We start from the raw sequence: 15,675 nt of genomic DNA, 5'->3' as shown, positions 1-15,675 counted from the left end.
ACCTCATAACAAGCATGGCACTGTCACTCTGTACGCAAAATAGCTCTGACACACATAATTACCACACCAGACATGCCAACAGGGGTCTCTTCACAGTCCCCAAATCTCGAACGAATTCAAGGCAATGCACAGTTTTATACTGTGATCACTTGCCACATGGAGCTCCCTTCCATCTCAAATTACTCAAGCAAAAAGCTAAAATAGCTACAAAAAAACATTTAAAAAAATAAAACCCACCTATCTGACTTAATTAAATTGTAGACCTATGTACATGTACAGTACCAGTCAAAGGTTTGGACACACCTACTCATTCAAGGGTTTTTCTTTATTTTTACTATTTTCTACATTTTAGAATAATAGTGAAGACATCACAACTATGAAATAACACATATGGAATCATGTAGTAATCAAAGAAGTGTTAAACAAATAAAAAATATATTTTATATTTGAGATTCTTCAAAGTAGCCACCCTTTGCCTTGATGACAGCTTTGCACACTCTTGGCATTCTCTCTACCAGCTTCATGAGGTAGTCACCTGGAATGCATTTCAATTAACAGGTGCGCCTTGTTAAAAAATAAATGGTAGAATTTCTTTACTTCATAATGTGTTTGAGCCAATCAGTAGTGTTGTGACAAGGTAGGGGTGGTATATAGAAGATAGCCCTATTTGGTAAAAGACCAAGTCCATATTATGACAAGTACAGCTCAAATGAACAAGGAGAAACGACAGTCCATCATTACTTCAAGGCATGAAGGTCAGTCAATATGGAACAGTTCAAGAACTTTGAAAGTTTCTTCATGTTCAGTCGCAAAAACCATCAAGCACTATGATGAAACTGTCTCTCATGAGGACCACCACAGGAAAGGAAGACTCAGAGTTACTTCTGCTGAGAGTTACCAGCCTCAGAAATTGAAACCCAAATAAATGCTTCACAGAGTAACAAACACATTTCAACATCAAGACTACTTGAATCGGGTCTTCATGGTCGAAATGCTGCAAAGAAACCACTACAAAAGGACACCAATAATAAGAAGAGACTTGCTTGGGCCAAAAACACAAGCAATGGACATTAGACCAGTGGAAATCTGTCCTTTGGTCTGATGAGTCTAAATTGGAGATTTTTGTCTTTGTGAGACATAGAGTAGGTGAACGGATTATCTCTGCATGTGTGGTTCCCACCGTGAAGCATGGAGGAGGAGGTAGGGCACCCATTGATTTTGTTAGTCACACTCACTCAGATATCATATTAACATGGCATAAGTAAATGAAAAAATGTGTAGAATTGCAGGAAATTAGCTTTTAAAACTGTAAAAATGTCTCCCCACTGCATGGCTAAATGTGTAAACCAAATGTACTTGTTTACCTTTGGTTAATTAAAATACTTTTTCTGCTAATGTAGGGCAGGCCAGCCCGGAAAGTTACTCTTCTTATAAACTGTACTCAAGAATTTCCTGTGTTGTCTTAGGAATTCAGCCTTCTCTGTGTTGACCTCACCAACCTCTCTCTCATGAACTATGGGCCATGGTACAAGCCATGGTTTCTTTGTCTCTCTCTCTCTCTGACCATGCTTAGAATAATTCATTGTAAAGCTTACAATATGTTTCATTGTGCACATGATACACATCAATAATATATTGAGGCAAAAATTACAGACCGTGTAGCCTACAAATATAACTCAACTGGCTGAACATTACATGTATTGGCTGCCACAGAGAGACAGAAAAACAGCTTGATTATATTTTTAGATGAGATATTCGGTGTATAAAGTGATGCGGAAGGGCAAAGAAGTACTTAGCTGTTCTACAAGTGGTCTAAGGCAGTCGGTAAATAACGAGCGTTTTCAAGCGCTCGTTTTATTTAACAGTTCAGAGATTTAACTATGCTCCTACGAAGGTTCTAACGATGAATTTAGCCTTAAAAAATGTTTGGGAAACTGAGCCCAAGACTCGGGGTTAGACATAATATAGTAAACAAAAATCAGGGGAGAAAAGAAAATCTAATTACTATGATATGTTACGTTTGGTATGGTATGCATTAAGTTGTGGATGTCCATCATCCATTTCGTATATGTTCCCCGAATTATAATTCATACAATGTTACGAATTTGCAATATGTTGATGCTAAAGTTAGCTAGTGGGTTAGGGTAAGGGTCAGCTAACATGCTAAGTAGTTGCAAAGTAGCTAAAACGTATAAAGTAGTTGCAAAGTTGCTAATTAGCTAAAGGTGTCAGTGATGATATTCGAACACGGCCACCCCAACCAACCATCCTCCTTCAGTAATATAATATATGCCATTTAGCAGACGCTTTAATCCAAAACGATTTATAGTCATGCATGCATATATTTTGAGTATGGACTGCCCTGGAAATCGAACCCTGGCAGTGCAAGTGCCATATTCAACCAACTGAGCCATACAGGACCACAGTAACCTTCTGTTTAATGGCAAACATAACATATCATACTCATTTGAGTGTCCCGGATTCTTGTTGACCATGTTACGTCTAGTCTCTGAGACCAACCTGACATAACAGCTGCGCTAAATGCAATCTAACTGTTGGATCTCCTATAGATGGTGGGCCATCAAACCCGATAGTCTGAAGGGATTGACATCACATTATAAACACATGGATCAACTTGGTCGATGAAATGAATGAAAATTGAAATATGTTGCTTGTATTGAACTCAAAGTGCATACACGTATTTCATTTAGCAGAGCGACTTACAGGAGCATAAGAGTGTACTGTATCTAAATGCGTGGGAGCTGGGCGGAGTTTCTAGATCTTGTGGGAGGGAGCGGTCAACACCGTCAACTCCACCCTCCTCTCTCCCCCTCAGGACCGGAGATGCTGAAAGCTCTTTAGTGTTGGGTTTATTCTTGAGGTACATGGCTGTGTGTGTCCTCGTTCTGTGTTATAGCCAAGTATCCAATTATACAACAACAGATATCAACAAAGTTTCCGTTGGAGCGCCGTTGCATGGGAGTCAAGCTCCTCTGGAAAGCATAAGGAATTAAAGGAATTGACTGGACTTCGCCGAATGCAATTGGGGTGAGTAAACTACATTCCATAGATCAAATCAGGCTACTTAGTCAGGATAGTCCACTCAGTAACACTGACACTGTTTTCCAGGGATGGAAACTAGGTGGGTGGGCGATCTGGTTAGTTTCATCAGCTAACTTCCAAAGCATAAATAGGCTACATTAAGAAATAGGTTTAATACTTAAAAAATACCAACTTTAGCACAACACTTCATGATTTAAAGTACGTTAAGAAATATCATTGAATAGAATGATAATTTAAATGAATCACTATATTCTCTGCACCATATTCTGATATGTAACTCTATTGAATGTAGGACATAGCAGGGCGGTACCAGATTCAGGGCCGGTACCAGAACGAATCAGTTGGATTTCCATATGGGGTCACGTTTTTTCACGAGACCTTCATTTTTTAAAAATAGGTTTTTATATTAAAGACATATAATTTAACTGTGAAAAATGTATTGCCTTTTAATGTGTCATGAACACAACCAGTCATCTGATTGTCAAATAAATCACATCGTAGGCTGTGCATGAGTTTCAAGTTTTGGGAAGCTTACAATTTTCCTACCATTTATACGGAGCTGCGTGCCAGTTAGGATTATCATATGCGCATTTTCATGGAACAGTAGTATAATTTCAATAATAACGTTTTCGTTTCTCAAAATCATTGAGACTTGGTTAACCATAAAAATACGAATTAAAATGAGAAAATAAATCCCAAAGTAAAAATTAAACTAAGGCAAGAGCACCAGCCGCATTGTAAACTAAACAAAATACATAAATACGACAAAATAAAACAGTAGAAAATATCAGGATGAAAATCCAGCTACTTTCAATCGCATTAAGCTCTCTACTTCCACCTGTCTGCCTCAACTTCTATCTATCTTGACTTGAACTATCTGCTAGTGAAGTGCAACATTTTATCATATCAATCAACTGGGTTATGCCATTTGCAAAGGATGTAAAACGTGTCTTTTTTTACTTCGTTGCCTTACTTGTGTGAGGTGGAGACAAAATTACTGAGAAACTCAGTTTATTCGTGGTGGAAATGGTGAGTTATGACAATCATAACATCACCAAATGGGCACTTTCCTACATTTGTGCGCAGCAGGCCAGGTAGACCGACTTCTATGCATGCTCAGGTGTGCGTGCTTCCTTAACATTAACAGATAGAAAAACCAGACACTCCAAACAAAATATAATACACAATATTGACAAAACTCATAGATGGTTATGAAATAAATCAAAACTTGTTTCTTACAAGTGTAGCAGGTTGTGAACTCTGCAAAAATGTTGTATTTATTTATTTCACCTTTATGTAACCAGGTAGGCTAGTTGAGAACACCTTTATTTAACCAGGTAGGCTAGTTGAGAACACCTTTATGTAACCAGGTAGGCTAGTTGAGAACACCTTTATTTAACCAGGTAGGCTAGTTGAGAACACCTTTATTTAACCAGGTAGGCTAGTTGAGAACACCTTTATTTAACCAGGTAGGCTAGTTGAGAACACCTTTATGTAACCAGGTAGGCTAGTTGAGAACACCTTTATTTAACCAGGTAGGACTAGGTGAGAACACCTTTATTTAACCAGGTAGGCTAGTTGAGAACACCTTTATTTAACCAGGTAGGCTAGTTGAGAACACTTTTATGTAACCAGGTAGGCTAGTTGAGAACAAGTTCTCATTTACAACTGGACCTGGCAAAGATAAAGCAAAGCAGTTAGACACAAAAAGCAACACATAGTTACACATGGAATAAACAAACATACAGTCAATAATACATTCAAAAAAGTATATATACAGTATGTGCAAATGAGGTAGGATAAGGGAGGTAAAGGCAATAGATAGGCCATGGTGGTGAAGTAATTACAATATAGCAATTAAACACTGGAATGGTAGATGTGCAGAAGATGAATGTGCAAGTAGAGGTGCTGGGGTGCAAAGGAGCAAGATAAATAATTAAATACAGTATAGGGATGAGGTAAATTGGATGGGCTATTTACAGATGAGCTATGTGCAGGTGCAGTAATCTGTGAGCTGCTCTGACAGCTGGTGCTTAAAGCTAGTGAGGGAGATATGAGTCTCCAGCTTCAGTGATTTTTGCAGTTTGTTCCAGTCGTTGGCAGCAGAGAACTGGAAAGAAAGGCAGCCAAAGGAAGAATTGGCTTTGGGGGTGACCAGTGAGATATACCTGCTGGAGCGCGTGCTACGGGTGGGTGCTACTATGGTGACCAGTGAGCTGAGGTAAGGCAGGGCATTACCTAGCAGAGACTTGTAGATGACCTGGAGCCAGCCAGCCAACGAGAGCGTACAGGTCGCAGTCGTGGGTAGTATATGTGATAGGCTGCATCCAATACGAGAGTACATTTGGCAGCATGAGTGAAGGATAACGTTCTAATCTAAGAATGAGAACTGTAGAATATTGTAATTAATACATGCATTAACATAAATGAATGTAACCGAGTTATGGGGATTAACAGGTCATGTACTACTGGTGACATATGTAATGGGGAATTTATCAAAATAAACAATCAAAGGGGAAAACAATTCACACAATAAATTTGCAGGAGAAGGCTGAGAGATTGGTGGGAAAGGGCTGAGAGATTGGTGGGAGAAGGCTGAGAGATTGGTGGGAGAAGGCTGAGAGATTGGCAGGAGAAGGTTGAGAGATTGGTGGGAGAAGGTTGAGAGATTGGTGGGAGAAGGCTGAGAGATTGGTGGGAGAAGGCTGAGAGATTGGTGGGAAAAGGCTGAGAGATTGGTGGGAAAAGGCTGAGAGATTGGTGGGAGAAGGCTGAGAGATTGGCAGGAGAAGGCTGAGAGATTGGTGGGAAAAGGCTGAGAGATTGGTGGGAGAAGGCTGAGAGATTGGTGGGAAAAGGCTGAGAGATTGGTGGGAGAAGGCTGAGAGATTGGTGGGAGAAGGCTGAGAGATTGGCGGGAGAAGGTTGAAAGATTGGTGGGAGAAGGCTGAGAGATTGGTGGGAGAAGGCTGAGAGATTGGTGGGAGAAGGCTGAGAGATTGGTGGGAGAAGGCTGAGAGATTGGTGGGAGAAAGCTGAGCGATTGGTGGGAGAAGGTTGAGAGATTGGTGGGAGAAGGTTGAGAGATTGGTGGGAGAAGGTTGAGAGATTGCATTGTGGAGAGATTCGCCTATATCTCCGCCACACACCCCTCCCCTTCTTCTTGTCTCAACATTTGAAATTATTATCAAATTATCATCTTCACACATATTTTAGATGCTTTTCACTGACAGCTGCAACTCAGTAATCAGCTCGGCCAATCAATGATCCCACCATGTAAAAAAAAAAAAACGTTTTAAAATTTATTTGGTCTATTACAAATCTGTCGGACACTATTTTTGACAGTTTTTCAATCTGAAGACAGTGTGGTTTTTAGTGACTGAAATGCATCAGAAAGGTGTTGGGAAATTCAGAAGATCTTCGTTTTTTAAACATGTATTGCCACCTGGGCCCACCGGTGTAACTGTTCAGCTACTGGCTGTACACTACTGTGTAATAGTGCACATAGATTGAATTGTGTGGGTTTACTAACGCCTTAGTTCTTGTAGCTACTGTATGTTGACTATGACTAAGGTTTGGCATGGAGAGGTTTTTTCAACCTGGTCACAGACAGCTGTTGTGTTGTGCACTGAAGTCTACAAGTGAAGGGAAAATGTGAGAGGATGAGAGCAGGTAGATGTGATGATGCTGTTTGTATGGCTGCTATGAAAGTGACCTGTGTGTGCGAGTGATCAGAGGTGTATTCATTCTTCCAATTCTGTTGCAAAATGTTTTTTCAATGGAAAGAAACGGAACGAAATGGGTATGAACCTACCTGAATGTGTCCATTAAACTCTTGTAACGTTTCGCAACTAAAACTGTTTGGACTAATGATTACACCCTAGATCAGCTAGATTCAGGCAAGAGTCTGCAAGGCGGTATTGAATGCCACTGTCTGTCACCTTGGTTACTAAAAAATGTCTCTTGACCTGTGCACCTATGTTATAAACCTTCATTTGTAGGCTAGGTTGTAGCAACCTCATGACGGGTAGAGGGCAAATTCGAGTATCATGTAGGAGCCTAAACCTGTCAATGTTACATTGAGCTTGGTGAATGGAATATGAATGACAGTCATCCAATATGCTGTAATAGAAATAAGGCCATACTCATAAAAAAATTATTGTCCTCCCTGATCTTACACAGCACTGACCTCCACTGTTACTGACATAATCTCCGTTCTATCAACCAAATTTTATGCTATCTAGCTAGGCTAATGGTTGCAACGCGAGCTAGATAGCTAAATATTATAGCTAGAAAAGATTAGCTATCTGCCAAAGAGCTTGCTAAGACTGTATATAACATACTGTACAATCAACGAAATACACTATATATACAAAAGTATGTGGACACCGCTTCAAATTAGTGGATTCGGCTATTTCAGCCATACCCGTTGCTGACAGGTGTATAACATCGAGGACACAGCCATGCAATCTCCATAGGTAAACATTGACATTAGAATTACCTTACTGACATTGGAGGCTGCTGAGGGGAGAGCGACTCATAATAATGGTCAGAATGGAGCAAATGGATTGTCATCAAACACCTGGAAATGGTATGGTATTTTATACCATTCCACTGATTCTGCTCCAGTCATTACCACAAGCCTGTTCTCCCCAATTCATATACCCTGATGAAGACAGCTTGTCTGTTGAAACGTTGGTTATTAGGTTATTAATTGCATCTGAGCTCCTAGAGTGGGCGGCTCTCCTTTTCTTTTTCAAGAACTCCCCAATTAAGATGCCACCAACCTCATGGGCTTACTGAAGAGCTCAGTGACTTTCAACGTGGCGCCGTCATTGGATGCCACCTTTCCACCAAGTCAGTTCATCAAATTTCTGCCTTGCGAGAGCTGCCCTGGTCTACTGTAAGTGCTGTTATTGTGAGGTGGAAACGTCTAGGAGCAACAACGGCTCAGCCGCAAAGTGGTAGGCCACACAAGCTCACAGAACGGGACCGGCGAGTGCTGTAGTGCGTACAAATCATCTGTCCTCGTTTGCAACATTCACTACCGAGTTCCAAACGGCCTCTGGAAGCAACGTCAGCACAATAACTGTTCATCGGAAGGTTAAAAATGGGTTTCCATGGCCGAGCAGCCGCACACAAGACTAAGATCCCCATGAGCAATGCCAAGCGTCGGCTGGAGGGGTGTAAAGCTCACCGCCATTGGACTCTAGAGTAGTAGAAACGTGTTCTCTGGAGAGATGAATCACGCTTCACCATCTGGCAGTCCGACGGACTAATCTGGGTTTGGCGGATGCCAGGAGAATTCTACCTAACCCAATGCACAGTGCCAGCTGTAAAGTTTGGTAGAGGAGGAATAATGGTCTGGGGCTGTTTTTCATTGTTCAGACTAGGCCCTTTAGTTCCAGTGAAGGGAAATCTTAACGTTACAGCATACAATGATATTCTAGATGATTCTGTGCTTCCAACTTTGTGGCAACAGTTTGGGGAATGCCTTTTCCTGTTTTAGCATAACAATGGCCCCGGGCACAGAGGTCCTTACAAAAATGTTGTGGAAGAACTTGACTGGCCTGCACAGCGCTCTGACCTCAAACCCATCAAACACCTTTGGGATGAATTAGAACGCCGACTGCGAGCCAGGCCTAATCGCCCAACATCAGTGCCCAACCTCACTAATTCTCTTGTGGCTGAATGGAAGCAAGTCCTCGCAGCAATGTTCCAACATAAAGTGTTTTTCTGCAAAGTTACCGGGATGTCACGTCTCCTACTTATATCAGTCCACCCGTAACAACGTCAGTATTACAAAACCTCTATTCAATCAAATAAACCTCAAATAAAAAATAAGCCATACATTTTTTGTTGTTGGCGAAATTCGACACTCATTGTCGTCTGTACAAAAACTCCTTGCTTGGTGGGCGAAACAAAGAGAAACGCCACCTACTGGAGGGAGACTTTTTGGCAAAGTTGTGGCTCTCTCTTCCTCTTCCTCTCTGTTGCACAGTCATATTGGCTCGCTAGCAACATGACATCGTTTCTAATCTAGAGGCAGTGCAAACGCAAATTGAGCTAGCCCTCCAAGACCAGCCCAACTCAGGTTGACTTCAAAGTGCGAGGCCTTAGATTTTTGTCTCCAATTCAAACAAAGAGGTACTCTACAACAAGACTTGCTCTTGCTTTGAGCATTTCTATTGAGAAAAGACCATACGCCTTAGATCGGATACGGCTTAGATCGGATACGGCTTAGATCGGATACGCCTTAGATCGGATACACCTTAGATCGGATACGCCTTAGATCGGATACGCCTTAGATCGGATACGCCTTAGATCGAATACGCCTTAGATCGAATACGCCTTAGATCGGATACGCCTTAGATCGGATACGCCTTAGATCGGATACGCCTTAGATCGGATACGCCTTAGATCGGATACGCCATAGATCGGATACGCCTTAGATCGGATACGCCTTAGATCGGATACGCCTTAGATCGGATACGCCTTAGATCGGAATACGCCTTAGATCGGATACGCCTTAGATCGGATACGCCTTAGATCGGATACGCCTTAGATCGGATACGCCTTAGATCGGATACGCCTTAGATCGGATACGCCTTAGATCGGATACGCCTTAGATCGGATACGCCATAGATCGGATACGCCTTAGATCGGATACGCCTTAGATCGGATACGCCTTAGATCGGATACGCCTTAGATCAGATACGCCTTAGATCGGATACGCCATAGATCGGATACGCCTTAGATCGGATAAGCCTTAGATCGGATACGCCTTAGATCGGATACGCCTTAGATCGGATATAGGATTTCCCAAAACCGGAAGTCCCAACTTGGAAATGAGAGAAAGGCCTATTCCAGCATCCGAATAGTACACCACACTGTAAACACCAACTTCCCTTCAATTCACATGGCTGAAATGACCTCACAAAGAGAAAGCATCCAACTCATGTGTTGCCCATGTATCTGATACTCTTTTTGAACAGACAGCATCAGATACATGGTCTACACGTACTGAGACAGATGGGAGCTGTTTCACTGTCCAGACAGCATCAGATACATGGTCTACACGTACTGAGACAGATGGGAGCTGTTTCACTGTCCAGACAGCATCAGATACATGGTCTACACGTACTGAGACAGATGGGAGCTGTTTCACTGTCCAGACAGCATCAGATACATGGTCTACACATACTGAGACAGATGGGAGCTGTTTCACTGTCCAGACAGCATCAGATACATGGTCTACACGTACTGAGACAGATGGGAGCTGTTTCACTGTCCAGACAGCATCAGATACATGGTCTACACGTACTGAGACAGAGGGGAGCTGTTTCACTGTCCAGACAGCATCAGATACATGGTCTACACGTACTGAGACAGAGGGGAGCTGTTTCACTGTCCAGACAGCATCAGATACATGGTCTACACGTACTGAGACAGATGGGAGCTGTTTCACTGTCCAGACAGCATCAGATACATGGTCTACACATACTGAGACAGATGGGAGCTGTTTCACTGTCCAGACAGCATCAGATACATGGTCTACACGTACTGAGACAGATGGGAGCTGTTTCACTGTCCAGACAGCATCAGATACATGGTCTACACATACTGAGACAGATGGGAGCTGTTTCACTGTCCAGACAGCATCAGATACATGGTCTACACATACTGAGACAGAGGGGTGCTGTTTCACTGTCCAGACAGCATCAGATACATGGTCTACACATACTGAGACAGAGGGGAGCTGTTTCACTGTCCAGACAGCATCAGATACATGGTCTACACATACTGAGACAGAGGGGAGCTGTTTCACTGTCCAGACAGCATCAGATACATGGTCTACACATACTGAGACAGAGGGGTGCTGTTTCACTGTCCAGACAGCATCAGATACATGGTCTACACATACTGAGACAGAGAGGTGCTGTTTCACTGTCCAGACAGCATCAGATACATGGTCTACACATACTGAGACAGAGGGGAGCTGTTTCACTGTCCAGACAGCATCAGATACATGGTCTACACATACTGAGACAGAGGGGTGCTGTTTCACTGTCCAGACAGCATCAGATACATGGTCTACACATACTGAGACAGAGAGGTGCTGTTTCACTGTCCAGACAGCATCAGATACATGGTCTACACATACTGAGACAGAGGGAGCTGTTTCACTGTCCAGACAGCATCAGATACATGGTCTACACATACTGAGACAGAGGGGAGCTGTTTCACTGTCCAGACAGCATCAGATACATGGTCTACACATACTGAGACAGAGGGTGCTGTTTCACTGTCCAGACAGCATCAGATACATGGTCTACACATACTGAGACAGAGAGGTGCTGTTTCACTGTCCAGACAGCATCAGATACATGGTCTACACATACTGAGACAGAGGGGAGCTGTTTCACTGTCCAGACAGCCTCAGATACATGGTCTACACATAATGAGACAGAGGGGAGCTGTTTCACTGTCCAGACAGCCTCAGATACATGGTCTACACATACTGAGACAGAGGGGAGCTGTTTCACTGTCCAGACAGCATCAGATACATGGTCTACACATACTGAGACAGAGGGGAGCTGTTTCACTGTCCAGACAGCATCAGATACATGGTCTACACATACTGAGACAGAGAGGTGCTGTTTCACTGTCCAGACAGCATCAGATACATGGTCTACACATACTGAGACAGAGGGGAGCTGTTTCACTGTCCAGACAGCATCAGATACATGGTCTACACATACTGAGACAGAGGGGAGCTGTTTCACTGTCCAGACAGCATCAGATACATGGTCTACACATACTGAGACAGAGGGGAGCTGTTTCACTGTCCAGACAGCATCAGATACATGGTCTACACATACTGAGACAGAGGGGAGCTGTTTCACTGTCCAGACAGCATCAGATACATGGTCTACACATACTGAGACAGAGGGGTGCTGTTTCACTGTCCAGACAGCATCAGATACATGGTCTACACATACTGAGACAGAGGGGAGCTGTTTCACTGTCCAGACAGCATCAGATACATGGTCTACACATACTGAGACAGAGGGGAGCTGTTTCACTGTCCAGACAGCATCAGATACATGGTCTACACATACTGAGACAGAGGGGAGCTGTTTCACTGTCCAGACAGCATCAGATACATGGTCTACACATACTGAGACAGAGGGGAGCTGTTTCACTGTCCAGACAGCATCAGATACATGGTCTACACATACTGAGACAGAGGGGAGCTGTTTCACTGTCCAGACAGCATCAGATACATGGTCTACACATACTGAGACAGAGGGGAGCTGTTTCACTGTCCAGACAGCATCAGATACATGGTCTACACATACTGAGACAGAGGGGAGCTGTTTCACTGTCCAGACAGCATCAGATACATGGTCTACACATACTGAGACAGAGGGGAGCTGTTTCACTGTCCAGACAGCATCAGATACATGGTCTACACATACTGAGACAGAGGGGAGCTGTTTCACTGTCCAGACAGCATCAGATACATGGTCTACACATACTGAGACAGAGGGTGCTGTTTCACTGTCCAGACAGCATCAGATACATGGTCTACACATACTGAGACAGAGAGGTGCTGTTTCACTGTCCAGACAGCATCAGATACATGGTCTACACATACTGAGACAGAGGGAGCTGTTTCACTGTCCAGACAGCATCAGATACATGGTCTACACATACTGAGACAGAGGGGAGCTGTTTCACTGTCCAGACAGCATCAGATACATGGTCTACACATACTGAGACAGAGGGGTGCTGTTTCACTGTCCAGACAGCATCAGATACATGGTCTACACATACTGAGACAGAGAGGTGCTGTTTCACTGTCCAGACAGCATCAGATACATGGTCTACACATACTGAGACAGAGGGGAGCTGTTTCACTGTCCAGACAGCCTCAGATACATGGTCTACACATACTGAGACAGAGGGGAGCTGTTTCACTGTCCAGACAGCCTCAGATACATGGTCTACACATACTGAGACAGAGGGGAGCTGTTTCACTGTCCAGACAGCATCAGATACATGGTCTACACATACTGAGACAGAGGGGAGCTGTTTCACTGTCCAGACAGCATCAGATACATGGTCTACACATACTGAGACAGAGAGGTGCTGTTTCACTGTCCAGACAGCATCAGATACATGGTCTACACATACTGAGACAGAGGGGAGCTGTTTCACTGTCCAGACAGCATCAGATACATGGTCTACACATACTGAGACAGAGGGGAGCTGTTTCACTGTCCAGACAGCATCAGATACATGGTCTACACATACTGAGACAGAGGGGAGCTGTTTCACTGTCCAGACAGCATCAGATACATGGTCTACACATACTGAGACAGAGGGGAGCTGTTTCACTGTCCAGACAGCATCAGATACATGGTCTACACATACTGAGACAGAGAGGTGCTGTTTCACTGTCCAGACAGCATCAGATACATGGTCTACACATACTGAGACAGAGGGGAGCTGTTTCACTGTCCAGACAGCATCAGATACATGGTCTACACATACTGAGACAGAGGGGAGCTGTTTCACTGTCCAGACAGCATCAGATACATGGTCTACACATACTGAGACAGAGGGGAGCTGTTTCACTGTCCAGACAGCATCAGATACATGGTCTACACATACTGAGACAGAGGGGAGCTGTTTCACTGTCCAGACAGCATCAGATACATGGTCTACACATACTGAGACAGAGGGGAGCTGTTTCACTGTCCAGACAGCATCAGATACATGGTCTACACATACTGAGACAGAGGGGAGCTGTTTCACTGTCCAGACAGCATCAGATACATGGTCTACACATACTGAGACAGAGGGGAGCTGTTTCACTGTCCAGACAGCATCAGATACATGGTCTACACATACTGAGACAGAGGGGAGCTGTTTCACTGTCCAGACAGCATCAGATACATGGTCTACACATACTGAGACAGAGGGGAGCTGTTTCACTGTCCAGACAGCCTCAGATACATGGTCTACACATACTGAGACAGAGGGGAGCTGTTTCACTGTCCAGACAGCCTCAGATACATGGTCTACACATACTGAGACAGAGGGGAGCTGTTTCACTGGGAGCTGTTTCACTGTCCAGACAGCCTCAGATACATGGTCTACACATACTGAGACAGAGGGGAGCTGTTTCACTGTCCAGACAGCCTCAGATACATGGTCTACACATACTGAGACAGAGGGGAGCTGTTTCACTGTCCAGACAGCCTCAGATACATGGTCTACACATACTGAGACAGAGGGGAGCTGTTTCACTGTCCAGACAGCATCAGATACATGGTCTACACATACTGAGACAGAGGGGAGCTGTTTCACTGTCCAGACAGCATCAGATACATGGTCTACACATACTGAGACAGAGGGGAGCTGTTTCACTGTCCAGACAGCATCAGATACATGGTCTACACATACTGAGACAGAGGGGAGCTGTTTCACTGTCCAGACAGCCTCAGATACATGGTCTACACATACTGAGACAGAGGGGAGCTGTTTCACTGTCCAGACAGCCTCAGATACATGGTCTACACATACTGAGACAGAGGGGAGCTGTTTCACTGTCCAGACAGCCTCAGATACATGGTCTACACATACTGAGACAGAGGGGAGCTGTTTCACTGTCCAGACAGCATCAGATACATGGTCTACACATACTGAGACAGAGGGGAGCTGTTTCACTGTCCAGACAGCATCAGATACATGGTCTACACATACTGAGACAGAGGGGAGCTGTTTCACTGTCCAGACAGCATCAGATACATGGTCTACACATACTGAGACAGAGGGGAGCTGTTTCACTGTCCAGACAGCCTCAGATACATGGTCTACACATACTGAGACAGAGGGGAGCTGTTTCACTGTCCAGACAGCATCAGATACATGGTCTACACATACTGAGACAGAGGGGAGCTGTTTCACTCTCTCAGATGCTTCATCTGAGATTTATTTTTCTGTTTATTTTTGTATTATTATATTTTATTTGGACGGGCAAGGACGTACGGTAGGGCGGGCCAGGCCCCCTAAGGTCCTCCCATAACGTCGGCCCTGGGACACCATATCCTGTGAGGCAGTGGTTAGCTTTGATGTTTAACCAACGGGCCAGTAACCGACAGGTTGCTGGTTTGAACATCAGAGCCGATAAGGTGAAAATCTGTCGCTGTGCTCTTGAGCAAGGCACTTAACCCCAATTATAATAATAATATATGCCATTTAGCAGACGCTTTTATCCAAAGCGACTTACAGTCATGTGTGCATACATTCTACGTATGGGTGGTCCCGGGAATCGAACCCACTACCCTGGCGTTACAAGCGCCATGCTCTACCAACTGAGCTACAGAAGGACCACTTTGTTCCAGGGGTGCTGGACAATGGTGATCGTTTCCGTGACGATTCTCCTTGCGGTTGTCTCAGGGTAAACACATTTCCATAACACATGTGTGTAAAGTGTGTAACAGGATAAATATAAGCATCGGACACACATAATTCCTCTAACATAGCAATCAATCTTATATTGGTGAATGTCTGGCTAATGTTGAGGCTAACTTTTTAAGG

The 15,675-nt window shown here is 43.9% G+C and overlaps 1 protein-coding gene across 1 annotated transcript in view; it reads left to right on the top strand.

Annotated features, from left to right (window-relative positions):
* The first annotated feature begins 2,874 nt into the window (after nucleotides 1–2,874).
* prlra (prolactin receptor a) overlaps nucleotides 2,875–15,675 on the top strand; it is a 38,329-nt gene continuing 25,528 nt past the window's right edge. Inside the window, exon 1 of the mRNA XM_046307486.1 lies at nucleotides 2,875–3,048. The gene's annotated coding sequence lies outside the window, so the exon portion shown is untranslated. The remainder of the gene's footprint in view (nucleotides 3,049–15,675) is intronic.

The sequence above is a fragment of the Oncorhynchus gorbuscha genome, linkage group LG16, assembly GCF_021184085.1.
Source record: "Oncorhynchus gorbuscha isolate QuinsamMale2020 ecotype Even-year linkage group LG16, OgorEven_v1.0, whole genome shotgun sequence".
NCBI lineage: Eukaryota > Metazoa > Chordata > Actinopteri > Salmoniformes > Salmonidae > Oncorhynchus > Oncorhynchus gorbuscha.
Note: the sequence above shows the minus strand (reverse complement) of the source record. Positions and strands in the feature narration are given on the sequence as shown.